Source organism: Hemitrygon akajei, chromosome 8 (genome assembly GCF_048418815.1).
Source record: "Hemitrygon akajei chromosome 8, sHemAka1.3, whole genome shotgun sequence".
NCBI lineage: Eukaryota > Metazoa > Chordata > Chondrichthyes > Myliobatiformes > Dasyatidae > Hemitrygon > Hemitrygon akajei.
In genome coordinates, this window is record NC_133131.1 from 173,193,676 (window position 1) to 173,220,670 (window position 26,995).

The 26,995-nt window shown below is 44.0% G+C and overlaps 1 protein-coding gene across 2 annotated transcripts in view; it reads right to left on the reverse strand.

Moving 5' to 3' along the window:
* Window positions 1-16,527, reverse strand: part of fbxl6 (F-box and leucine-rich repeat protein 6) — a 64,165-nt gene extending 47,638 nt beyond the window's left edge. Inside the window, exon 1 of one of the 2 annotated variants that reach the window (XM_073055106.1) lies at window positions 16,438-16,527. The gene's annotated coding sequence lies outside the window, so the exon portion shown is untranslated. The remainder of the gene's footprint in view (window positions 1-16,437) is intronic. The other variant, XM_073055107.1, reaches the window with a different exon arrangement.
* Between the last annotated feature and the right edge of the window lie 10,468 nt (window positions 16,528-26,995).

Below are 26,995 nucleotides of genomic sequence, written 5' to 3' on the forward strand. Positions count from 1 at the left end.
GGCATCATCAGAGTTTAAATCTAGCACACTGAAAGCAACCGCTCTCCTTTTGCCCTTTGGCTCACTGTGAGCCAAATCACAAATGGTGCCATGGAAAGTGGAAGTCTGCTGCAGGAAAAGAGGGCCTTGCACACAAGCAGTAGTAACAGAGTATAACATGAAGGGTTTATTGAATGTTTAGTGTGTCTTGCCCGGCAAATGGCCAGACTGCTTCAAGCCAACAGGAATACAACAGTAACTGAAATAACCACGCGTGGTGTGCTGAAGAGTGTCTCCGAACACACAACTCATTGATGTATCAAAGTGGATGTACTATAGCAACAGAAGACCACAAACATACAGAAACACACTTGGATGCCACAGTAGCGTAACGGTTAGTGCAAAGCAGCTTAGGGTGTCAGAGCTCAAAGTTCAAATCCAGCATCATCCATACGCAGTCTCTGAACATCCCACACGTGGAATGTGTGGGTTTTCCCCAAGTGTCCTTCCTCAGTCTAAAGACATACTGGGTAGGTTAAATGGTCATTGTAAATTGTCAAGTGATTAGTTTAGGGTTAAATTGGAGGTTACTGAGGCAGTCAGCTTGAAGGGCCGATTCCATACCATCAGCAAAAGAGCTCCCAACCACTAAAGAATTTACTGGATACAGAAGAAACAACGGGTGCAGGAATCTGGAGCAACAATCTGCTGGAGGAACTTGACAGGTCAAGCAGCATCCCAGTGGGGGTGTGGGGGAGAGGTGGTAAGGAATTGGTGATGTCTCGACCCAGTTTCTCACCAATCCCCTAAGCCACAGATACCGTTCAACCAGCTGAACTTCTCCAGCAGATTGCTGCACACCACTGTGGTAACACATGGTTATTTGAGTCGAGTTACTATTGCCTCACAGTCAGTTTGAACCAGTCTGCCATTCTCCTCTGACCTCTATCATTAACAAGGCATTTTCACTCCAGAACTGCCGTTCACTGTATGTTTTCTGGTTTTTCACACCATTCTCTGTAAACTCTAGAGAATGCTGTATGTGAAAATCACAGGGGATCAACAGTTTCTAAGATACTCAAACCACCCCATCTGACAAGAACAATCATTCCACTGTCAGAGTCACTTAGATCACATTTCTTCCCCACTCTGATGTTTGGTCTGAACAACAACTGAACCTCTTGACCATGTCTGCGCACTTTCATTCATTGAGTTGTTGTCACATGATTGGCCGATTAGATATTAGCACTGACATGCAGGTGTACAGGTGTACCTAATAAAGTGGCCACTAGAGTGTCATAATAGACTCTCATAATAGAGTGTCATAAAGAGAACAAAAGAGATAAGATGTTGGTGAGGCCTAATTTGGAGTATTGTGTGCAGTTCTGGTCACCTACCCACAGGAAAGATATCAACAGGATTGAAAGAATCAGGGAAAATTTACAAGGATGTTGCTAGTACTTGAGGACCTGAGTTATAAGGAAAGACTGAATAGGTTACAGCTTTATTTCCTACAGTGTAAGAGAATGAAAGGAAATTTGACAGAAGTATACAAAATTATGAGGGATATAGATAGGGTATAAGCATGCAAGCTTTTTCCAAGTTTAGATGAGACTACAACTAGAGGTCATGGGTTAAGAGTGAAAGGTGAAATGTTTAAAGGAAACAAGAGGGGGAACTAATTCACTTAGAGGATAGAGTGTGGAACTAGCTGCCAGTGTAAGTGGTTGATGCAGTTTCAATTGCAACATTTAAGAAAAGTTTGGATAGGTACATGGATGGGAGGGGTATGGGGGTCTATATTCTGGGTGCATGTCAATAAAACAAGGCAGATTAAGTTTGGCAGACTAGATGGACCAAAAGGCCTGTTTCTGGTCTGTAGTTTTCTCTGACTCTATGACATGTGCTAGCAATGGAGAGGATCCAGATGAGGTTTACGACAATGATTCCAGGAATGAAAGGGCGAAGATATGAGCTTTAGATGACTTTGCATCCGCACTCATTGGAGTTTAGAAGAATGAGGGGGATCTCACAGAAACCTATTGAATATTGAAAGGCCTAATCAGAGAACCACCAACCTTTCGGTTAACAACTGAATGCACTCACCAATTGCGCCACAGAGACAAGCTGGCTCCCAAGGTTGTCATAGCTGGAGTGGTATTGCAGATAAGCTCCCATTACCTATAAAGTGCTCCCAATAGCATGCGTCTCTAACAGCCTCTGACAACCAAGTCCAACTCTTGGCCTTCACATGTGGCTTAGCTACTAGGCCCAGTGGAATTGTTTCTACTGACAAGAGAAGGGGCAAAGACAGACCACTAGTGCCTCAAAACCAGTTGCTTTGGGCAAGTGGGGCTTATCAGCGTCAGCTGGCAGCCTGCCTAGGAGAAGAAAAACTCTGATTTTAAACCTCCAGTGCCTTGTGGCCATACCCATTTTTCTGCCATGGGAAAGGCTTCAGGAGTAAACCCAGAGGAAGAAATCTGGAGCTGGGGTCCCTAAGGCAGTTTAATGATGTTTACAACTTCACTCTGGCAACATCTGTGACGATGCTGGTGCCAAGCTATAGCAGCGCTTGCCCTTCCCTTGGACTACATCAGTGACATGGAGAGGGGGAACCTGCTGGTTGGGCAACAGCCAGTTCTTCCAATCTTCCTGCCCAGGCTTGCGCCCTGGAGAGGACACAGTCCACCAGAGGCGCAAACCCACAATCTCCTGGGATCAACGGCTGCCTACTACTGCTACTAGTTAGAGTGGATGTGGAAAGAATGTTTCCTATAGTGGGGGAGTCTAAGACCAGAAGGCAGAGCCTCAGAATAGAGGGATGTCCATTTAGAACAGAGATGAAGAGGAATTTCTTTAGCCAGAGGGTGGTGAATCTGTGAAATTCATTGCCACAAATAGCTGTATATTGGATATATTTAAAGGAGGTAGATTAGGTTCTTCAGTAGTCAGGATGTCAAAGGTTACAGAGAGAAGGCAGGAGAATAAGGTTGAGAGGGTAATAAATCATCCATGATGAAATGGCAGAGCAGATTTGATGGACCTAATGGCCTAATCCAGCTGTTGTCTTATGGTCTTACGGACTTCATTGCACCCTCTATTTGTATGAGTAGTTTTATCATACTGTGATCAGTCTTTCCAAAATGATCCCTAACTACAAGGTTATTCATTTTACCTTCTCATTGCACAGTATTAAAAACTGTGAAGAAAGCTTCTGACTCGGGTGATTTTTGAGGTGTTCAACTCCCAGCCCAACTTTGCATACCTGGCACTGTGAGGGCAGTAGGGTGAAAATATAACACATCTTCAAAGCCAATGCCACAGACTGGAGATGTGCCTGAAAGCCGTATGCTACAATGTCAGCTTCCAACCCCAGCAACGTCAATCACCGAGCACTGGAACAGGTTAGAATGCAGCACATCTATCGTGTCTTCGCAACACTCAGACAAAATCACAATTAGCATAGCTGCTGCACAAGCTGGAACCAGCAAGAATGAGAGCAGCTCATGCTAAGTGTGAAGTTGAAATGCTGATAGGAAAAGCTCGCGTAGGAGCTACATTGAGTGTGTTCAAGGAGGAATGTGAAGTTGAGACTGCCTTAGCAGAGGCAAAGATGTATGAAGCAGCTGCTGACTTAGATAGTAACAGTCGTCTCTCTGGGAAGGTGCTTGAAGAACTGACCATTGGTGCAAGCCCTCTGATAAGACATGGTTTCTCAATAGAGGGTAAAATCAAAGCAGCAGACGATGATAGGAATTCACTTTCTGTCGTGTTTCATGCCAGATTTTTACCTGGTCTTCCTTCTGAACTTGCATCCCCTGCTACAGATGTGAACACTAAGAAAGATGAACACTCATTTAAGGTAGAAAGTGAGAAGTGCCCAAGACACACAACTTAGAAACGTATGGGTGTTCACCACTTAAGAGCACACAAGGGCTGAACAGTGTGCCAAGTGCTTCCAATGGTTCCGTTTCTTATCACAGAATGTATACAGTATACAACCTGAAATACTTACCTTTGCAGACATCCACGAAAAACAGAAGAACCTCAAAAGAATGAATGACAGAAACATGTTAGAACCACAAAGCCCCCCTTCCTCGCACAAGCAGCAGCAAGCATCAACGCGTTAATCTACCCCCCCCGCCATTTCACCAAAAAGTGTCAGCGCACACCAGCCCCCAAGCAATAGCAAAGCACCCAAAGAGACCATGATCTGCAGTCATCAAAACCTATTGTTTACCCAACGGTCCGACATGCCACAGGCTTACTTTTCAAAAGGCTACTAAAGACCAACTGCAACGTCCTCACTGCTGCACCAGGCTGTGGTGATAAATCACCATTAGACAATAGTTTGAGTGAGATACCGAGTCTGACCAGAGAAACCCAGAGGCAAAGTCATTCCAAACATGGACAAGACAATCATCCAGACAGAGGTGGAGAATCTGTGGAAAGTAGCAAGGAGAACTGGAGAAGTAGTAACAATATATTGCAGAACACAGATGGACCCTCAGTGCAGCAAGTGGTCCCCAGCAAACTGAGTCAAGAACCTACTGACACGCAGAAGAATTAGACCCAGATACAGCTGTAAATTCAGGACCAGCACCTTGTGCTACTGGTTTCAGCATCCACAGCAGAGCATGGCAGGAAGCCAGCTGAGCATCCTTCAGATGTAGCTACTTCTGACGACGTGTTCTGCTACATCAGAAGTTACTAAAAGCAGAACCAGTGGATTTGTTGCACAGTCAATAGGAGGGAAGGCCTGCTTACCCCTGCCGAAAAAGCTTGTACAGACATGGAAAAAGCTCACGTAGAAACTACATCAGGTGTGCTCAAGGAGGAACGGGAAGCTGAGGCTGCCTTAGCAGAGGCAAAAGTGACAGAGACAGCGGTGAGTCTACATATAACCAGAATCAGTCATGCTTTGTCATCACAACAGCCAATGCAGCTTATGAAAGAATATCTCCAAATTCACTTTGGTTATGAAAGAGTCAGTGCTCCAGCTCTACAGGTAGAAGCTGTTCACACCATTCAGCCAACATGCCTTTCACTTAGTCCAGGGATTGACAGTCATGTTCGAAACCCACAACACCCCCTTCTACAGTTTCATCACAGCAAACAGTTGCTACTGATGCTAATCCCATCTGCACAGGCATGGACAGGCTGAGGTTCAATCCATCCGAGGACACACATTTAGCAAATCAGTCTCCACAATATCCTCATTTAGGAGCTGCAGGTGTATTAGATTTGTATCTGGCTTGTTGAGACCTAGTCATGGCAGGACTAAAAGTGAAAAGGGATCTAGCCTGGAGAAATTATCAGCAGCAGAACATTGCATTCACAATGGCCAGAGGATTGGCTTCAACAGCACAGAACTACTGTGCCGCGCAAACAGCTTTGGGGGCCACCTGGTGAAGGAAGCCATTGAAGCAGAACGAGAGAAAAAGAATTTTAACAAAGATGAAGGTCTTGCTCTAAGTAAGAACTGGAATTTGATTGTAAACAAGGTGGGACAGCAGAAACCTGATTGGATGAGGACTAACCAATCAGGAGGGATGGATGGCAGGGTTATAAATACCACTGGAGTAGACATGCCCAGGTGTCGTCCTTGATTAAGATGGCAGAGATTGTCATCAAAACATCAGTTAAAATGGACACCTGTACCTGGCTGGAAGCCCGAGAAGAGTTTATTTCTGCCAGCTATCTATCCTGGAAGTCAAGCTTTTGCAATGCTGTAGAAGGACTAAGTCTTAAACTTAGTGAAGAGCTAGACCTTCTCTGTAAGTGGCTTGGCTTCCAAGATGCCACAAGGGTTAAGGCAGTGTACACTGTTAATGCAGCTATGGGTTTTAAAATGCTGTGGCAGAGGCTGGTCAATCGAAGAAGCTCTCTTCAGCAGTCTTGACAACTTTCCAAAGTTCTCACACAAAGAACCGTGGGAGCTACCGGAACTTGCAGATCTGTTGTTGGAACAACAACCCGCAAAAATCGAGGGTTACGTACCGGGACTGGATTTCTCAGATGCAGCAAGAGGAACAAACCCTATAGTGGAGAAGCTATACAACATCACGCAGGAACGGTGGTTAACTGAAAGGTCTGAGTATAAAACAATACATCATGCCCCCTATTCACCACCTCTGTTCTTTATGAAATTAATCTGTCGATACACAAACTTTGAAATGACCCTAGTTTTATCCTTTCAACTTCTGGCAACACCTCATTCAAAGAGAGGCCATCAGCAGAAACACAGAAAACCAAAACCCCTATCACGATCAACAAAACAGAAATAGAAAACTCTGCCACAAATCCCGACAGACAATTACCTGTCCATAAGAAACTTCACTAATGCAGCGGTTTCAGAGAAAAACTGCCGGCAGTCTGGCGGCACTTTCTAAAACAGCACTCAGTATGTTTTAAATGTTGTGCTTCAATAGGCTATCATACACTGCACTGAGAGCAACAGTGACCAGGACATATCAGCGCTACGTTCAGGGCCAGCACCTTGGCTACTACAGGTTCCAGCACGCCCACAGCAGAGTACAGAGAGCAGCCAGATGTAGCTACTTGCCATGCAGAGACATATGTGGGAAAGGGTTCCAAGGCAACCAGAGAAGATAACTTCACTTGCCCCATCACTGAACCCATGGACTCACCTTCAAGGATTCTTCATCTGTTCTTGATATTTATTGCTTTCTTATTTATTATTATGATTATTTCTTATCTGTTTTTTTTTGCTTATTGGCCATTGTCCGTCTTTCATTGATTCTATTATGCTTCTTGCATTTACTGGCATTGCCCACAAGGAAATGAATCTCAGGGTTGTATATGGTGATAAATATGTACTTTGTTAATAAATTTACTTTGAACTTTTTTCCCCCCAGGCCCTTAAACAGCAGTGTGACAAACACACTAAATGTGTTATCCACCACATTCTCAGCATCGCAGAAGCTCCCAACCTGGGTGTACAGACCCCTCAGTTAACGTTTGGAGCCTGTGGCATAAAAAGAGTTGGAAACACCGATCTAAAGTGAATCCATGCACAGATCCAGTGCCGTCACGTGGACTGTCAGGAGCTACTAGTAGCCTCCCTGAGTCTCCAGATTGTGCAGGAGAAGCATGATACAGAACTGAGCTCATCTGCAATAACTAAAAAGCTTTTGAGGGTAGAAAGAAAGAAAGACAAAAAGAATGAACCTACCCTCACCTTAATGTTACTCACCCTCCTCACCAAAGTCCACACTATGACAGCCATCAGGACTCTGACTAGAAATCAGCCATCTCCAAAGGGCCACTCTGCCTGACCCTACTTGTTTTATTGGCTGCTAGTACTTAGCCAATCATCTATTAATTGACAGGCAACATGGTAGCGTAGCAGTTAGTACAAAGTTAATTCAGCTCAGGGCATTGGAGTTCAGAGTTCAATTCTGGTGCCGTCGGTAAGGAATTTGCATTCACCTCGTGAACTGTGGGGGGTGGGGGGGGGGTTCCTCCCACAGTCCAAAGACATACCGGTTAGTAGGTTAACTGGTCATTGTAAATTGTCCTGTGATTAAGTTAGGGTTAAATAGGTGGGTTGCTGGGTGGTGCAGCATATTGGGCCGGAAGGGCCTGTTATGCACTGTAGCTTTAAATAATTAAAATTAACAATTAGCTGACTTGCCTCTTTTCCTGCAAGTGAAATTCTCGCACAAGCAACGAGTATCACTTCTTTTCAATTTTCCCGTTCTTGCTCCGTCCCGAGTCTTGCAAATGAAACTTGAAAGAAATTCACCTTAGCCTTGGCCTCGGAGCCAAAGCCTCAGCTCCCCCCTCTAACTCTGTCCACTCAGACTGCAGCTGCTCCCAAAATGGCTGTGCCACTTAATCCCAACTTTTTATTGGCCCTGATGAAACACACAACCAAGGAGGCTTGCTCTTTTCAATGGCAACATCTATGGGACGAGAAACAGAGATAAAGGTTCAGGTCCAAGAACCTCTACCACAACAAGGAAAGAGAAATAAAAAAGAAAGTTATGATGCAGAGAAGGCAGCAGGACGAATGAGAAGGACAAAGGTGAAGCCAAGCTAAACTGGTTAATGTTATCTGCCACAAACAGTCATAGAGCTCTACCACACACAGAAGATGGACATGCCAAACTTATTCTGCTTGGTCTTATCAACCCACACCTGGACCATCCATCCATGTACTTATCCGAACTTCTCTTAAGTGTTAAAATCAAATAGCACTCACACCACCCACTAAGTGAAGAGATTCTCCTTAAATATTTCACCCTTCACCCTTAACCAATGACTAGAGCTCAAGTCTCACCCAACTTCAGTGGAAGGAGCCTACTTGCATATACCCTCTCTAAACCCCTCAAAATTTTGTATACCTATATCAAGTCTCCCATCATTCTCCACATGAACCTGAGAATTCCTAGTATATTCTTACCATGTGGAGAAAGATATCAAGCTGACTTCATTTGAGATCATTAAGCTGAGTATTGTACTGTGGTGCAGGATATGAACAAGACTGAATATCGTGACCGTCTTCAGAAAAAGGGGCAATGGGGGGGCAGTAAATCATAAATACAAGAGACTTTGCAGATGCTAGAAATCGAGATCACACATACAAAATGGTGGAAGAACTCAGCAGGTCAGGCAGCATCTATGTAAATCAATAAACAGTTGACATTTCGACCCGAGACCTTTCATCAGGTCTGGAAAGGAAAGGCAAGAAAAAAGTGGAGGGAAGGGAATGAGCACAAGCCAGGAGGTAATAAGTGAAGCCAAGTGGGTGGGGGAGGGGGTGAAATTCGAAGCTGGGAGGTTATAGATGGGAAAGGCAAAGCTCCAGAGAAGTAATCTGATAGGAGAGATTGGATCATGGGAGAAAAAGAATGAGGAAGGGCCTGGGGGTAGGTGACAGGCAGACTTCAATTGAATTGACCTTATTTCGTACATCCTTCACATACGAGTAGTAAAGATCTTTACATTACGTCTCTGTCTGAATGTGCAAATTATAGTAATTTGTAATAAGTAGTATGATTTACAACACAACAGTAAGATATACAACAGACAGTCAATATAGCTAAGAAATACGATTGTGTCAGTATGAATTAGTCAGTCTGATGGCATCGTGGAAGAAGCTGTCCCAGAGCCTGTTGGTCCTGGCTTTAACGCTGTGGTACCGTTTCCTGGATGGCAGCAGCTGGACCAGTTTGTGGTTGGGGTGACTCGGGTCCCCAATGATTCTTTGGAACCTTCTTACGCACCTGTCACTGTAAATATCCTGAATAGAGGGAAGTTCACATTCACAGATGAGCTGGGCTGTCCACACCACTCTGCAGAGTCCTGTGATTGAGGGAAGAACAGTTCCTACACCAGGCAGTGATGCAGCCAGTCAGGATGCTCTCAATTGTGCCCTTGTAGAAAGTTCTTAGGATTTGGTGACTCAGGCCGAACTTCTTCAACCGTCTGAGGTGAAAGAGGCACTGTTGAACTTTTCCTACCACACAGCAGGTATGTACAGACCAAGTGAGGTCCTTAGTTACGTGCATACTGAGGAAACATACGAACATAGAACACCTACAGCACAATACAGGCCCTTCGGCCCACAATGCTGTGCCAAACATGTACTTACTTTAGAAATTACCTAGGGTTACCCTTAGCCCTCTATCTTTCTAAGCTCCATCTACCTATCCAGGAGTCTCTTAAAATACACTATTATATTCACCTCCACCACTGTCGCCGGCAGAACATTCCATTCACCACTCTCTGCGTAAAAAAAACTTACCCCTGACATCACCTCTGTACCTACTTCCAGGCACCTTAAAACTGTGCCCTCTTGTGCTAGCCATTTCAGCCCTGGGAAAAAGCCTCTGACTATCCATGCAATCAATACCTATCACCATCTTATACACCTCTATCAGGTCACCTCTCCTCCTCCATTGCTCCAAGGAGAAAGGCCAAGTTTACTCAACCTATGTGGCAAATGTTCAGGGAATATTTGTGTTGAGTTCTGCATAGGTACGTTCCAATGTGACAGGGAAGTTATGGTACGGTACAGGAATGGTGGTGTACAAAGGCTGTAATAAATCTAGACAAGAAGACAAGAAAAGCTTACAAAAGGTTCAGAGAGCGAGGTAATGTTAGAGATCTAAAAGATCTAACAGGAAGGAGCTTAAGAAGGAAATTAGGAGAGCCAGAAGGGGCCATGAGAAGGCCTTGGCGGGCAGGGTTAAGGAAAACCCCAAGGCATTCTACAAGTATGTGAAGAGCAAGAGGATAAGACGTGAAAGAATAGGACTTATCAAGAGTGACAGTAGGAAAGTGTGTATGGAACCGGAGGAAATAGCAGAGGTACTTAGTGAATACTGAAGCGAAGTATTCATTATGGAAAAGGATCTTGGTGATTGTAGTGATGACTTGCAGCAGACTGAAAAGCTTGAGCATGTAGATATTAAGAAAGAGGATATGCTGGAGCTTTTGGAAAGCATCAAGTTGGGTAAATCACCAGGACCGAATGAGATGTACCCCAGGCTACTGTGGGAGGCGAGGAAGGAGATTGCTGAGCCTCTGGCGATTATCTTTGCATCATCAATGGGGATGGGAGAGTATCATGCCCACTGTTGAACTTGAACGCACACGAGGTCATCAGTCGGTCATTAACCTACAACTACTCGATGAGTAAAAAACAAACGTCTTGTGAGTTTCTTTGGAAGAGGTGGTAGGGGACATAAAAGGCCTAACAATGATGATAATGCAGAGACAGCTGTGGCCGAGACTGCAAAAAAAAAAGCTCCCTTCAACAGTAAATATGACAAGTCGTACATAAAATACGGCTTTAATGCAACCGGTGACTCGCATGCTCCAAGCCCCCTGTGTGTGATTTGTGGAGTCAAGCTGTCTAATAAGGCAATGAAACCCTCAAAGGTGCTTTGGCACCTTGAGTCCAAGCACCCTGCACTTAAAGACAAACCCGTTGAGTTTTTTGAGCGGAAAAAAACATGAGCAAGCAGGACAGAAGCAAGTGCTGAGAGCCACCGTCTCCACAGATGCTGCTGCTCTGAGAGCGTCGTACTTAGTGGCTAGCCGTATTGCTAAGGCTAAGAAGCCTTTCATTGTTGGTGAAGAATTGCTTCTGCCTGCTGCCAAGCACATGTGCCATGAACTGTTGGGAGAAGCTGCATCTAACAACATGGCACAGGTTGCTCTTTCAGCTACCACAGCTTCAAGGAGAATCGATGACATAGCGAGGAACACAGCTGTTGGAACAGCTTAATGAATCACCATGGTATGCTATCCAGGTCAACCAGTCTACCAATGTCGACAACAAGGCAATACCACTGGTTTATGTGCGATATATATTTCAAGACGATGTGCACGAGGATATGTTGTGTGCACTGCTGCTGCCAACTAACACAACTGGGGCAGAACTATTCACGTCTTTGAATGACTATGTCAGGCAAACTGAACTGGTCATTCTGTGTTGAAATATGCACAGATGGGGCTGCAGCTATGACTGAACGGCTGTCTGGTTTCACTACCCGAGTCAAAGAGGTTGCTCTTGAATGCCAGTCTACACACTGCGTCATACACAGGGAAATACTGGCTAGCCGAAAAATGTCATCTGATCTTAACAGTGTATTGAGTGATGCTGTTGAAGTTATAAATCACGATAAAGCAAAAGCCCTTAACTCACATCTGTTTGAGCAGCTTTGCGAGGAAATGGATGCAGAGCACAAACGCCTTCTCTTTCATAATAAAGTCAGGTGGCTATCGAGGGGGAGAGCCCTGGCCAGGGTTTTTGAGTTAAGAGAGCCGGTACAGAGATTTCTTTCAGGAAAAAAGTCACCATTGGCAGCACGAAGAATGGATAGCAAAGCTCAATTATCGGTATGACATCTTCAACCTGCTCAATGAACTCAATTTGTCACTTCAGGGGAAAATGACAACTGTCTGCAAGTTGGCAGATAAAGTGTCTGCTTTCAAAGCCAAACTAGAACTGTAGGGACGGCGACTGGACAGGGGCATATTTGACGTGTTTCCAACATTAGCTAGGATTTTGGGAGAGACTGAGGCTGCACCGTCCTCCTCACAGCTGGTGAACAAATCACCTATCTTTGCCTTCAACAGAATTTGAGCGTTACTTCCCAACCGCAAATGACCCAAGACGTGCAAAAGAATGGGTCTGTGACACATTTGTGAATATTCCTGGTGAACCATCCATGTCAGCGCGGGAAAAAGATCAACTCCTTGAGCTTGCACATGACGTGGGCTGAAAAGTATGTTTGACATAACATCTCTGTCGGCATTGTGGATCAAAGTCAAGACTGAATATCCTGAGATAGACACGAAAGCACTGAAAACATTACTTCCATTTCCAACATCATATCTCTGCAAAGCGGGGTTTTCTGCAATGAATGCAACGAAAACTAAATTGCGGAATAGACTGGACATAAGGAACCCCCTTTGAGTATCACTGTCTCCCATCACCCCTCGATGGGACCATCTTGTTGCAGGGAAACAAGCCCAGGGCTCCCACTGATTCAGCGATATTGGTGAGTTGCAATAATTTTATATGTTCGAACAAGGGAAAATATGCGGTGTTTAATATCCAAACCTTCCTTAAAACGTTATGATGTTATTGACTTATAAGTGACTTATAATTGACTTATCACTATATTCGCTATATGCGCGGTTTTTAATATTAAATTCGTTAGATAAACCCTTTTAGAAATGAAATTGAGTGTATTAGCCACTTATAAGTGACTTATAACCTATATTCTGGTCGTGATTAACAACCCCCCCCCCCCCCCCATCGGCAGGTCCCCGCAAGAATATTGTCAGTATTAAACCTGTCTGTGGTGCAAAAAAGGTTGGTGACCCCTTGCCCTAGGGAGATGCTAATCAATTTTGGGGAAACTAAAATCTCCCATCACACCAACCCTGTTATTACTGTACCATTCCAGAATGGTCTCCCTATCTGCTCCTTGATGTCCCTCTCAAAGCTGTTCACCTTCTCAACCCCAGATCCATTGATGTCAATAGGGGTGAGCCTGTCTCCATTTCTCCTGTAGTCCACAACTAGCTTCTTTGTTTTTGCAACATTGAAGGAGAGGTTGTTTTCTTGACACCACTGTGTCAGGGTGATGACCTCTTCTCTGTAGGCTGCCTCATTATTATTTGAGATAAGGCCAATCAATGTAGTACCATCTGCAAATTTAATTAGCAGGTTGGAGCTGTGGACAGCAACACAGTCATGGGTGTACAGGGAGTAAAGGAAGGGGCTTAGGACACAGCCCTGGGTGGCTCCTGTGTTGAGGGTCAGAGGGGCAGAGGTGAGGGAGCCCACTCTTACCACTTGCCAGCAATCTGACAGGAAGTCCAGGATCCAGCTGCACCAGGCAGGGTGAAGGCCGAGGTCTCTGAGCTTCTTGTCAAGCCTAGAAGGAATTATGGTGTTGAATACTGAACTATAGTCCAAGAACAGCTTTCTCACATAAGCATCCCTCTTCTCCAGGAGTGTAAGGATGGTGCGTAGAGCTGTGGCTATTGCGTCATCTGTCGATCGGTTGCGTTGGTAGGCAAATTGTAGGGGATCCAGTGTGGGTGGTAGCATGCTGCAGATGTAGTCCTTGACCAGCCTCTCAAAGAGATAAGGGACCAGACTGGGGAATGGAAGAGGGAAGTGAGAAGGAAAAACATAAAAATACCGTAAGGAGAAATCGATGCTCATGCCATCAGATTGGAGGATACCTAGACAGAATCTGAGGTATTGCCTCTCCACCGAGGGTGGCCTCATTGTGGCCATGGACTGACGTGTCAGAATGGAATCAGGGATAGGAATTCCAAAGGACAAGTGTGAGCTACTGATTAAGATTAAACAAAGTAAGAGAGAAAATACTGATGGTGTTTGAAGGCCGATAAATCACTGGGCCTGCATGAAATCTAACCCAGACTGCTGAAAGAAGTAAGGGTGGACAGCAGAGGGGCACGTTCCATTGGAGCAGAAGGACATCATGGGGTAAAGAGGGTGAGGATGGTCACAAGTTCAAGTTTATTGTCTTTCAACTGTAAGTATGTATACCGCCAAACAATGCAATGTCTGTGTAACATAATACATATAACTCACACACCTAACACTTCAAGTAACATTACCACAAATAAATTAACAAATAATAAGGTGAATATATGATACAAGTTAAAAAGTAGACAGTATAATGCTGCTGGCACTTCTTATGTGACGAAACCTGGGTGGTGGCAGGGAGTTCAGTAGTCCTACGGGTTAGGGGAAGGAGATGTTCCCATCTTAAGAGTTCTTTAAAATGTAATTAAAAATTTAAGGGTAACACGAGGGGGAATTTCTTTTCTCAGAGAGCGGTAGCCGTGTGGAATGCGCTTCCAGTAGAAGTGGTAGAGGCAGGTTTGGTATTGTCATTTAAAGCAAAATTGGATAGGTATATGGACAGGAAAGGAATGGAGGGTTATTCACTGAGTGCGGGTCAATGGGATTAGGTGAGAGTAAGCGTTCAGCACGGACTAGAAGGGCCAAGATGGCCTGTTTCTGTGCTGTAATTGTTATTAATCAGAAGCGCTGTGTGCGCAGGGCCCTTAGCATTGCCATTGATCTCTCCTATCTGTCCGACAATCTCTTCGACCTACCATCAGGCAGGAGGTATCATAGCATTAGGACAAGAACTCTTAAGATGGGAACATCTCCTTCCCCTAACTCGTAGGACTACTGATGTCAACTCTCAACTCATGTCCTCTTGTTTGAATCTCCCCTACTCTCAATGGAAAAATCCCATCCACATCAACTCTATCTATCCACCTCAAAATTTAAATACCTCTATCAAGTCCCCCCTCAACCTTCTACGCTCCAAAGAATAAAGACCTAACTTGTTCAATCTTTCCCTGTAACTTAGGTGCTGAAACCCAGGTAACATTCTAGTAAATCTTCTCTGTACTCTCTCTATTTTGTTGACATCTTTCCTATAATTCAGTGACCAGAACTGTTCACAAAACTCCAAATTTGGCCTTACCAATGCCTTGTACAATTTTAACATTACTTCCCAACTCCTATACTCAATGCTCTGATTTATAAAGGCCAGCATACCAAAAGCTTTCTTCACCACCCTATCCACATGAGATTCCACCTTCAGGGAACTATGCACCATTATTCCTAGATCACTCTGTTCTTCTGCATTCTTCAATGCCCTACCATTTACCATGTATGTTCTATTTGGATTATTCCTACAAAAATGTAGCACCTCACACTTATCAGCAATAAACTCCATCTGCCATCGTTCAGCCCACTCTTCTAACTGGTCTAAATCTCTCTGCAAACATTGAAAACCTACTTCATTATCCACAACGCCACCTACCTTAGTATCATCTGCATACTTACTAATCCAATTTACCACCTCATTATCCAGATCATTAATGTATATATGACAAACAACACTGGAACCAGTACAGATCCCTGAGGCACACCACTAGTCACCGGCCTCCAACCTGACAAACAGTTATCCACCACTACTCTCTGGCATCTCCCATCCAGCCACTGTTGAATCCATTTTACTACTTCAATATTAATACCTAACGACTGAACCTTCCGTGTGGAACCTCGTCATATCTCTGATGGGTGTCAGAAAGACCCTGATGGTCTTTGGATGACAGGGTGAAGTAGAGGAAAGGATGCCACAGGGCAAAGGGTGAGTTACTGAATGATGAGGTGGAGGTACATAGAGGGGGTATCATAGTATGGGAGGGTCACAGATTGGAGGAGGGTAGCCACAAGGTGGAAGATTAACAGAGAGGCCATTGCATAAGATTGGAAAAGGCTGTAGAAAGTGGTAAACTCAGCCAGCTCTATCAAGGATACCACCTCACTACTACTTACTTTATTTCTGTTTTTGCACTACTTATTTTAAATATTTAATATACATATGTACTTACTGTAATTGTTTGTTATATTTATCATGTATAACATTGTACTACTGCCCTAAAATTAATAAATTTCACGACATGTGCTGGTGATATTAAACCTGATTCTGAATTCTGATTCAAAAGGTGATGCCTGAAGGCAGCATCCATCACTAAGGACCCCCAGCACCCAAGACATGCCCTCTTCCCCAATGCCATCGTACTTCTGAATAGGCAATGAACTACCTCACTACTTTTCTTTCTTTCTTTGCAATATATTGCAATGCACTGCTGCAGTAAGACAACGTATGCCAGTGATATTAAACCTGATTCAAGAGGAAGTGGATGAGGTTACTCATGGGGGGGAGAGGGTCACGGGTGAATGAAGTGATATCAGTGGGTGCAAGGGTCGCGGGGCGACGACTCCCAGCTGGGCCGAAGTCGGAAGCAGTCACCATGGCAACACAGACTTGACTTTATAGGCACCGCCCACTTCTCTAAGACTACCGCCGCCGCGCTCCTCCTCCTCTGCTGCCGTCCAAAGCTCACCCTCCGACCGCCGTCCCTCTGATCCCGCACTCACTCGGCTCAATCCCTCAGGCGCCGCCATACTTCCCGCCGCACGCCGCCTCTCACACTAACCTGATAGCTGGCTCTAGGTTCCGCCCACACCTCGAACCAATTGGCTCTGTCACCACAGCTCCACGAACCACGGTCCTGCACATCTATTCGTCCAACACTCCCGTCAATCACGGCGGCCGCTCGCGATCAAGCGGGGTTAACACCTGCAACGCCTCTTCTTACTGTGATCTTTGAAAGGGGAGGGGACAAGCGACTTTATTTTTGAACTGACAGATTTTTAATTTTTAAGGTATTTAAAAAAAAAGTCATTTTTGAATTTGCGTTACATGCGTGACACAAAGCAAAAACGCTGACGTTTATTTTCATTGCACTGCTCATTTGCATAAACAGCCACTGCTAGAGGCATTTTTTAATCATCTCTGCTGTAAAGTATTAATCTGTACCATTTTATTTACTGTTTCATTTTACTTAATTGCTGTTTAGAAGTTTGGTAAACGGATTCTTAGCTGTTCTAAATTTGTAATAGCAACATCAAGTTCTCATTACGGGGGTGGGGGGGGGGGGGGGTGGCGGAGAAATTAACTTGAGAAGCTCCCAGTCGTTTATTGTCATAAACACACGTACCCAAGGTATAAATATCATGACAAATGGCTTTTTGCAGCAGCAGGACGCTAGATTACAAACATAAATTAACATAAATGTTGCATGAAATTATGGAATCCCTCCAACAGTCTTTTTGAACCCCTACCATCAGGCCAGGAGGTACAGTAGCATTGGACACGGACTGTTAGGATGGGAAACAGCTTCTTCCACCAAGCTATGAGACTACTGAACTCTCTGCCACGTCATATATAAATAAAGCACAAGTAGTACTGTTCACTTTTTAAATTGCATGTACATGCGCCTTATTATTTGTTTATTTATTTGTGGTTATAGAACTTTATGTGTGAATGATATGTATGGTGTTGTACAGTTTGGTCTGGAGGAATGTTGTTTTGTTTGTCGGTATACATGTTTACAGTTGAATAACAATAAACTGAAATTTAACTTAAATTTGAATTATGAAATTAGGGATCTGGTGCTCTCAACATATTGATGCAATTATAGAAAGAAACATAGAAACCCTACAGCACAATTCAGGCCCTTCATCCTACAAAGCTGTGCCACACATGTCCTTACCTTGGAATTTACCTAGGCTTACACATAGCCCTCTATTTTTCTAAGCTCCATGTACCTACCCAGAAGTCTCTTGATCGTATCTGCCTCCACCACCGTCGCCAGCAGCCCATTCCATGCATTCACCACTCTGTGTAAAAAACTTACCCCTGACATCTCCTCTATACCTACTCCCCAGCACCTTAAACCTGTGTCCTCTCATGTTAGACATTTCAGCCCTGGAAAAAAACTTCTGACTCTCCACACAATCAATGCCTCTCATCATCTTATACACCTCTATCAGGTCACCTCTCATCCTCTGTCACTCCAAAGAGAAAAGGCCAAATTCACTCAACCTATTCTCATTAGGCATGCTCCCCAATCCAGGCAACATCCTTGTAATTCTCCTCTGCACCCTTTCTATGGTTTCCACATCCTTCCTATAGTGAGGCAACTAGAACTGAGCACAGTACTCCAAGTGGGATCTGACCAGGGTCCTATATAGCTGCAACATTAACTCTTGGCTCCAAAACTCAATCCCATGATTGATGAAGGCCAATGTACCGTATGCCTTCTTAAGCACAGAGTCAACCTGCATATCAGCTTTGAGTGTCCTATGGTCTCAGACCCCAAGATCCCTCTGATCCTCCACACTGCCAAGAGTCTTACCATTAATACTATAATCTGCCATCATATTTGACCTACCAAAATGAACCACCTCACACTGATCTGGGTTTTAAATCCATCTTCCCTTTTTCAGCCCAGTTTTGCATCCTGTTAATGTCCCACCGTAACCTCTGACAGCCCTCCACACTATCCACAACACCCCCAACCTTTGTGTCATCAGCAAACTTACTAACCCATCCCTCCACTTCCACATCCTGGTCATTTATAAAAATCACGAAGAGACGGGGCCCCAGAACAGATCCCTGAGGCACACCACTGGTCATCGGCCTCCATGCAGAATATGACCCATCTACGACACTCTTTGGGCAAGCCAATCCTGGATCCACAAAGCAATGTCCCCTTGGATCCCATGCCTCCTTACTTTCTCAATAAGCCTTGCATGGGGTACCTTATCAAATGCCTTGCTGAAATCTATGTACACTACAGCTACTGCCCTACCTTCATCAACGTGTTTAGTCACATCCTCAAAAATTTCTATCAGGTTCATAAAGCACGACCTGCCTTTGACATAGCCATGCTGACTATTCCTAATCATATTATATGTCTCCAAATGTTCATAAATCCTGCCTCTCAGGATCTTTTCCATCAACTTGCCAACCACTGAAGTAAGACTCACTGGTCTATAATTTCCTGGGCTATCTCTACTCCCTTTCTGGAATAAGGGAACAACATCCACAACTCTCCAATCTTCCAGAACCTCTCCCGTCCCCGTTGATGATGCAAAAATGTCATGACATCAACGTTCCTGATGTGCTCTAGTTCCCATGGCCTTCAAATTAAAGTTGCTCAGGGCTCATCCTGAAGGTGAATCCACAAGGAATCTGTGGGTATTCTGCCTCTTCACCAGGAGAGTGCAGTTGTGAGGCAGTGTTATTCTGAGTGGAGCTATCTGAACACTAGTGTTCTGTGCTGGGTCCTCTGTAGCTTGTGATTATGAATGATTTGGACAAAAATGTCGGTGTAAGTTTGCAGACAACAAAGATTGTCAGGTGCAGATAATGAAGGTTGATAAAGAAAACAGCAGGCTATAGCTGAGCTGGAATGTGGTGATTAGTTTATTATTCTAACAAGTACTGACGTGCAGTGAAAATCTTCGTTTTGCATGACATCTCATTGCCGTTAGTGCCATGAGGTAGAACAAGGGAGAGTGATTAAAAAATGCAAATTAAAGTGTCACTGTTACAGAGAAATCACAGTGCAGACAAGGTGCATGGCCAAAATGGAGAATTTGAAGAAAAGTATCAAACTAGAGCAACACAGATTACAGATATTACGCAGGTACTAAGGGAGAATTAATTGGAAACAGCTGTTTTTGGGTACGTTTCATCAGCATATAGAGGTTGTTAAAAGACTAACTGCAGAGTGTAGGACATGTCTTCAATTGAATTTACAAGGATGGTAAGCTAAGAGAACATTGGATGTTGAAAGTGGTGGTGATTTTAGTCAATCGTATACACAAGGTTCTGGAAACTAAAAATCAATCTATCCCTTGAGGACTATAAAAAAGCCAGGAAAGAACTTAAGGAGAGAATTAGGAAAGCCAGGGGGGCATAAGAAGTCCTTGACAAGTGTGATTAAAGAGAATTCCACAGCATTATGTACATATATCCAAGATCGGGGATAACTAGTGAGAGGGAAGAACCTCACAAGGATAAAAGAGGAGGGGGGAGGATGTTAGTGAGGTCCTAAATAAGTGCTTTGCTTAGGTATTTACCAAGGTTAGTGAAGGACAGCAAGCAAAAGAGATCAATGTAGAACATGCTAATATGTCAAGGCGTATTGAGTTAAAGAAAGGTACAGTGTTGAGTCTTTTAAAAAATAAGCGGATGTCCCCACAGCCTAAGGGGATAGATCTATCTCTCATTGTTGAGAGACAAGTTAGAATGCTGGAGCCTTGACCAAATTCTTCGCGCCACATCCAGCTACAAGCAAAGTCTCGAGTAACTAATGTTGTTCTATTGGTCAAGGAGGAAAATAGCGATAATCCTAGAAACTAGAGACGGCTGAGTCTCACATCAGTTATAGGAAAGGATTCTTAGGGATGGGTTTGATGAGCATTTGGAGAACCATGGCCTATTTAGGTAGAGCTGTGAATGCTGGCTACATAAATATTAGAAAGGCATTTGACAAGGTCCCTGATGAGAGGCTCATCAGAAGATTAAGACACACAGTGAGTTGGGAGTTACCATTTTGGATTTAGAATTGGATTGCCCATAGATGACAAAGGGTAGTAATTGGAAGAACTCATTCTGGTTGGAGGTCAATAACAAGTGGTGTTCCACTGGGGTCTGTACTGAGACTTCGGCTGTTTGGGATACAAATATATTGATAAACAAAAATGACCTGGATGAAAATGTGGATGGGTGAGAGAGTTAGGTTCGCAGACGATACAAATATCAAAGGATGAAGAAGAGTTGCAGGGGAATGGGAACCAGAGTGCCAGAACAGATAGTGGAGAAGTTGGGGAGACAGCTGTTGAGAATACATCAGACTAAGTCAGGAATCAAGGTTGAGTGTGGTGCGACTACAGTCCTAAGCTGTGTATATTTCAATGCAAGAAGTACTGTAGGAAAGGCAAGTGAGCTCAGTGCATGGATCAACACCTAGAATTATGATATTGTAACCATTTGTGAGACTTTGTTGTAAGAAGGGCAGGACTGGTGGCTCAATATTCTGGGGTCTAGTTGTTTCAGATGCGACAGAGCAGAAGGGATTAAAGGGGGAGTGGTAGCAGTACTAGCCAGGGGAAATGTCACGGCAGTGCTCAGTCAGGACAGACTGGAGAACTCGTCCAGTGAGGTGTTAAGGGTGGAAATGAGAAATAAGACAAGTATGACCAGGTTAATGGGCTATATTACAGACCAACCAACAGTCTGAGGGATTTAGAAGAACAAATTTGTAAAGAGACTGCAGACTGTTGCAAGAATCATAAGGTTGGTGTCTGTTGCTTGAATTTCCAGCATCTGCAGATTTCCTTGTGCCTGAGGTTGTTATACTAGGTGATTTTAACTTTCCACATATTGACAGGATCTCCAATACTGTAAAAGCACAAATTGGGATAGAGCTTGTTGTATGTGTTCAGGAACGTTTCCTTCATCAGTACGTAGAAGTCCCATTGACAGTGTGCAATACTTAATCTGCTATTAGGGAATGACAGGGAGTTTGTGTAGGGGAACGCTTTGCTTCTGTTGATCACAATGCCATTAGTTTCAAAACAAATATGGAAAAAAATAAGTCTGGTCCGCAGTTGAGATTCTAACTTGGACAAAGGGCAATTTTGATGATATCAGGAAATATCTGGCAAATGTGGATTGGGACAGGCTTTTTTCTGGCAAAGGTGAGAGGGAGGCCTTCAAAAGTGAAAATTTAAGACCACAAAACTTGTATGCACCTGTCAGAATAAAATAGGTGAAGGGAACCTTGATTTTCAAAAGGTATTGAGGCCCTGGTTATGAGAAAAAAAGGGAGGTGCATTGCAGGTATAGGCAAGTAGGAACAAATGAGGTGCTTATGGAGTACAAGAAATACAAGAGAACACTTAAGAAAGAAATCAGGAAACTAATTCCTGATGAGGTTTCCCCCAGCAGACAAGGTGAAGGAGAATCCAAAGGCTTCTACAGTTATGTTAAGAGCAAAAGGATTGCAAAGGACAAAATTGGTCCTCTGGAAGACCAGAATGATAATCCATGCGTGGAGCCCAAAGAGATGGGGAGATCTTAAATGAGTTATTTTGCATCTGTATCTACTCAGGAGTTGGACACCCAAGTGAGGCAAAGCGGCACCAGCAGCATGGAGTCTATAGAGGAGGAAGTGTTTACAGGCAAATTAGGGTGGATAAATCCCCAGGGCCTGACAAGGTGTTCCCTCAGATCCTACGGGAGGCAAGTGCAGAAATTGCCAGGACCCTAGAAGAGATATTTAAATCATCCTTAGCGACAGGTGTGGATGTCAGAGGATTGGAGGATAGCCAATAGCTTAAGAAAAACTTTTCCATAGTTTAAGAAAAGCTCTACAAATGAACCAGGAAATTATAGGCCAGTGAGTTTGACATCAGTTGTGAGAAAGTTACTGGAAGGCATTCTAGGGGACAAGATATATGAGTATTTTGATAGATGTGGACTGATTAAGGATAGTCAGCATGGCTTCGTGCATGGTAGGTCGTATCTAACCAATCTTACAGAGTTTTTCAAGGAAGTTACCAGAAAACTGGATGACAGCAAGGCAGTGGATGTTGTCTACGTGGACTTGACAAGTTCCCGCATGGGAGGTTGGTCAAGAAGGTTCAGTCACATGGCATTCAAGATGAGTTAGTAAATTGGATTAGACACAGGCTTTGTGGGAGAAGCCAGAGAGTGGTAGTAGATGGTTGCCTCTCTGATTGGAGGCCTGTCACTGCTGGAGTGCTACAGGGATCGGTGCTGGGTTCATTGGTGTTTATTGTCTGTGCCAATCATCTGAATGATAATGTGGTTAACTGGATCAGTAGATGTGGTGTACTTCAATTTTCAGAGGGCCTTTGACAAGGTGCCGCACATGAGGCTGCTTAGCAAGATAAGAGCCCATGGAATTACAAGCATGGGTGGAGCATTGGCTGGTCGGCAGAAAACAGAGAGTGGGAACAAAGGGATCCTATTCTGGCTGGCTGCCAGTTGCTAGTGGAGTTCCACAGGGGTCGGTAACGGGATCGCTGCTTTTTACAATGTATGTCAATGATTCGGATTATGGGATTAATAGATTTGTAGATAAATTTGCCAATGACACAAAGATAGGTGGAAGAGCGGGTAGTGTTCAAGAAACAGAGAGCCTACAGAGAGACTTAGATATTTTAGAGGAATGGGCAAAGAAGTGGCAAATGAAATACAATGTTGGAAAATGTATGTTCATGCACTTTGGTGGGAGAAATAAACAGGCAGACTATTATTTAGATGGGGAAAGAATTCAAAATACAGAGATGCAAAGGGACTTGGGAGTCCTCGTGCAGGATACTCTAAAGGTTAACCTCCAGGTTGAGTTGGTGGTGAAGAAGGTGAATGCAATGTTGGCATTCATTTCTAGAGATATAGAATATAAGAGCAGGGGATATGATGTTGAGGCTCTGTAAGGCACTTGGAGTATTGTGTGCAGTTTTGGGTTCCTTATTTTAGAAAGGATATACTGACATTGGAGAGGGTTCAGAGAAGATTCACGAGAATGATTCCAGGAATGAAAAGTATACCGTATGATGAAAGTCTGGCAGCTCTTGGGCTGTATTCCCTGGAGTTCAAGAGAAAGAGGAGGGGTCTCATAGAAACATTCTGAATGTTAAAAGGCCTGAACAGATTAGATATGGCAAAGTTATTTCCCATGGTAAGGAATTCTAGGACAAGAGGGTATGACTTCAGGATTGAAGGACAACCATTTAGAACAGAGATGCGGAGAAATTACTTTAGTCAGAGGGTAGTAAATCTGTGGAATTTGTTGCCATTGGGTGTACTTAAGGCAGAGATAGGTAGGTTCTTGATTAGCCAGGGCATCAAAGGGTATGGGGAGAAGGCATGGGAGTGGGGATGACTGGAAGAATTTGATCAGCCCATGATTGAATGGTGGAATAGACTCGATGGGCCAAATGGCCTACTTCTGCTCCTATATCTTATGGTCTTATGTCTTGTATATGTATGTTTTTTTAAATAGTTAAGTTAAAATAAGTAGTGAAAAACTAACACAATTAGTAAGTAGGGAAATAGTGCTCAAGGGTTCAATGTAAATTTAGAAATCGATGGCAGAGGAGAGAAGCTATTCCTGAATCAGAGCTGTTCCGGGATATCAGAGATGTCCTCCTCCTCCTCCTTCAATGGGCACAGTTTCCCTTCCTCCATCACTGATGTTGTCCTCACCTGCACCTCCTATATTTCTCATCATCTGTTCTCACCTCATCTTTCCGCCCCCTTAACAGTAATAGAGTTCCTCTTCACCTTACCTACCATCCCATGAGTCTCTGTATCCAACACTTTCCACAACTTCCCCCATTTCCAAAGGGATCCTACCACCAAGTACATCTTTACCTCCCTCCCACTTCCTGCTTTCCACAGGTATTGCCCCCCTGTGATTCCCTTGTCCATTTGTCCCTCCCCACTAATCTCACATTTGGCACATATCCCTGCAAGCAACAGGAATTCTACATCTGCCTATCCATCTCCTCCCTCACATCCAATCAGGGTTAAAGCTGTCCTCTAGATGAGGCAACACTTCAGCTGGGAATCTGTTGTGGATCACCGATAGTATCCACTGTTCCCAATGCGGTCTCCTCTACACCGGAGAAACCCAATGTAAATTTGAGGACTGCTATGTCGAGCACGTCCACTCCATCTGCCATAAGCGGAATATCCCAGTGGCCATCCATTACAGTTCCTATCCCTATTCCCATTCCAACATGTCGGTACATAGCATGCTCGTTTGTCATGATGAGGCTGCTCTCAAGGTGGAGGAGCAACATCTAGTATATTCCATCCAGGTAGCCTCCAGCCTGGTGGCATGAACATTGATTCCTCCTTCCTGAATTTTCCCTCCTTTCCCTCTTCTTCTATTCCCAAATCTGGACTCTTATCTCTCCTCCTCACCTGCCTATAACCTCCCCGTTCTTCCCTTTCTCCACTCTCCTCTCCTACCAGATTCCTTCTTCTCCAGCCCTTTACCTTCCTCCTTCTCCTCCCCCCAAATTTCTGGCATCTTCCCCCTTCCTTTCCAGCCCTGATGAAGGGTCTCAGCCCGAAACATCAACTGTTTATTCTTTTCCATTGATGCCGTCTGACCCGCTGAGCTCCTCCAGCATTTTATATAACCATATAACAATCACAGCACGGAAACAGGCCATTCCGGCCCTCCTAGTCCGTGCCGAACTCTTAATCTCACCTAGTCCCACCTACCCGCACTCAGCCCATAACCCTCCACTCCTTTCCTATCCATATACCTATCCAATTTTACCTTAAATGACACAACTGAACTGGCCTCTACTACTTCTACAGGAAGCTCATTCCACACAGCTATCACTCTCTGAGTAAAGAAATACCCCCTCGTGTTTCCCTTAAACTTTTGCCCCCTAACTCTCAAATCATGTCCTCTCGTTTGAATCTCCCCTACTCTCAATGGAAACAGCCTATTCACGTCAACTCTATCTATCCCTCTCAACATTTTAAATACCTCGATCAAATCCCCCCTCAACCTTCTACGCTCCAATGAATAGAGACCTAACTTGTTCAACCTTCCTCTGTAACTTAAGTGCTGAAACCCAGGTAACATCCTAGTAAATCGTCTCTGCACTCTCTCTAATTTATTGATATCTTTCCTATAATTCGGTGACCAGAACTGTACACAATAAATGTACACAATACACACTATAATTCGGTGACCAGAACTGTACACAATAATACACAGTAAATGGTAGGGCACTGAGGAGTGCAGAGGAACAAAGGGATCTGGGAGTTCAGATACATAATTCCCTGAAAGTGGCGTCACAGGTAGACTGGGTTGTAAAGAAGGCTTTTGGCATCCTGGCATTCATAAATCAAAGTATTGAGTATAGGAGTTGGGATGTTATGGTGAGGTTGTATAAGACATTGGTGAGACCAGATTTGGAGTATTGTGTACAGTCCTGGTCAACTAACTATAAGAAGGATATCAGTAAGATTGAAAGAGTGCAGAGAAGATTTACTAGGATGTTGCCGGGTCTTCAGGAGTTGAGTCACAGGGAAAGATTGAACAGGTTAGGACTTCATTCTTTGGCATGTAGAAGAATAAGGGGAGATTTGATAGAGGTTTACAAAATTATGAGGGGTATAGACAGAGTAAATGCAAATTGGCTCTTTTGACTTAGATTGGGAGTAATCAATACGCGAGGACATGGCTTTAGGGTGAAAGGGGAAAGTTTTAGGGGGAACTTTAGGGGAAACCTCTTCACCCAGGGAATGGTGGGAGTGTGGAATGGGCTGCCATCTGACGTGGTAAATGCGGGCTCACTCTTGAGTTTTAAGAATAAGTTGGATAGATACATGGATGGAAGAGGTCTGGAGGGTTATGGACTGGGTGCAGGTCAATGGGACTAGTGGTATAAAGTTTAGGCACAGACTAGAAGAGCCGAATGGCCTATTTTCTGTGCTGTAGTGTTCTATGGTTCTGTTGTGTGGGGTTCTGCATAGGTACATTCCAATGACACAGGGAAAGGATGGTAGGGTACAGGAACCATGGTGTAAAAGGTTGTTGTAAATCTAGTCAAGAAGAAGAGTTTACGAAAGGTTCTAGGAAATGATAGTGATCTAGAAGATTATAAGGTTAGCAGGAAGGAGTTTAAGAATGAAATTAGGAGAGCCAGAAGGGGCCATGAGAAGGCCTTGGTGGACAGGATTAAGGAAAACCCCAAGGCATTCTACAAGTATGTGAAGAGCAAGAAGATAAGACGTCAGAGAATAGGACTAATCAAATGTGACAGTGGAAAAGTGTGCATGGAACCGGAGGAGATAGCAGAGGTACTTAATGAATAATTTGCTTCAGTATTCACTACGGAAAAGGATCTTGGTGATTGAGCATGTAGATATTAAGGAAGAGGATGTACTGGAGCTTTTGAAAAGCATCAAGTTGGATAAGTCATCGGGACCTGAAAAGATGTACCCCAGGCTACTGTGGGAAGTGAGGGAGGAGATTGCTGAGCCTC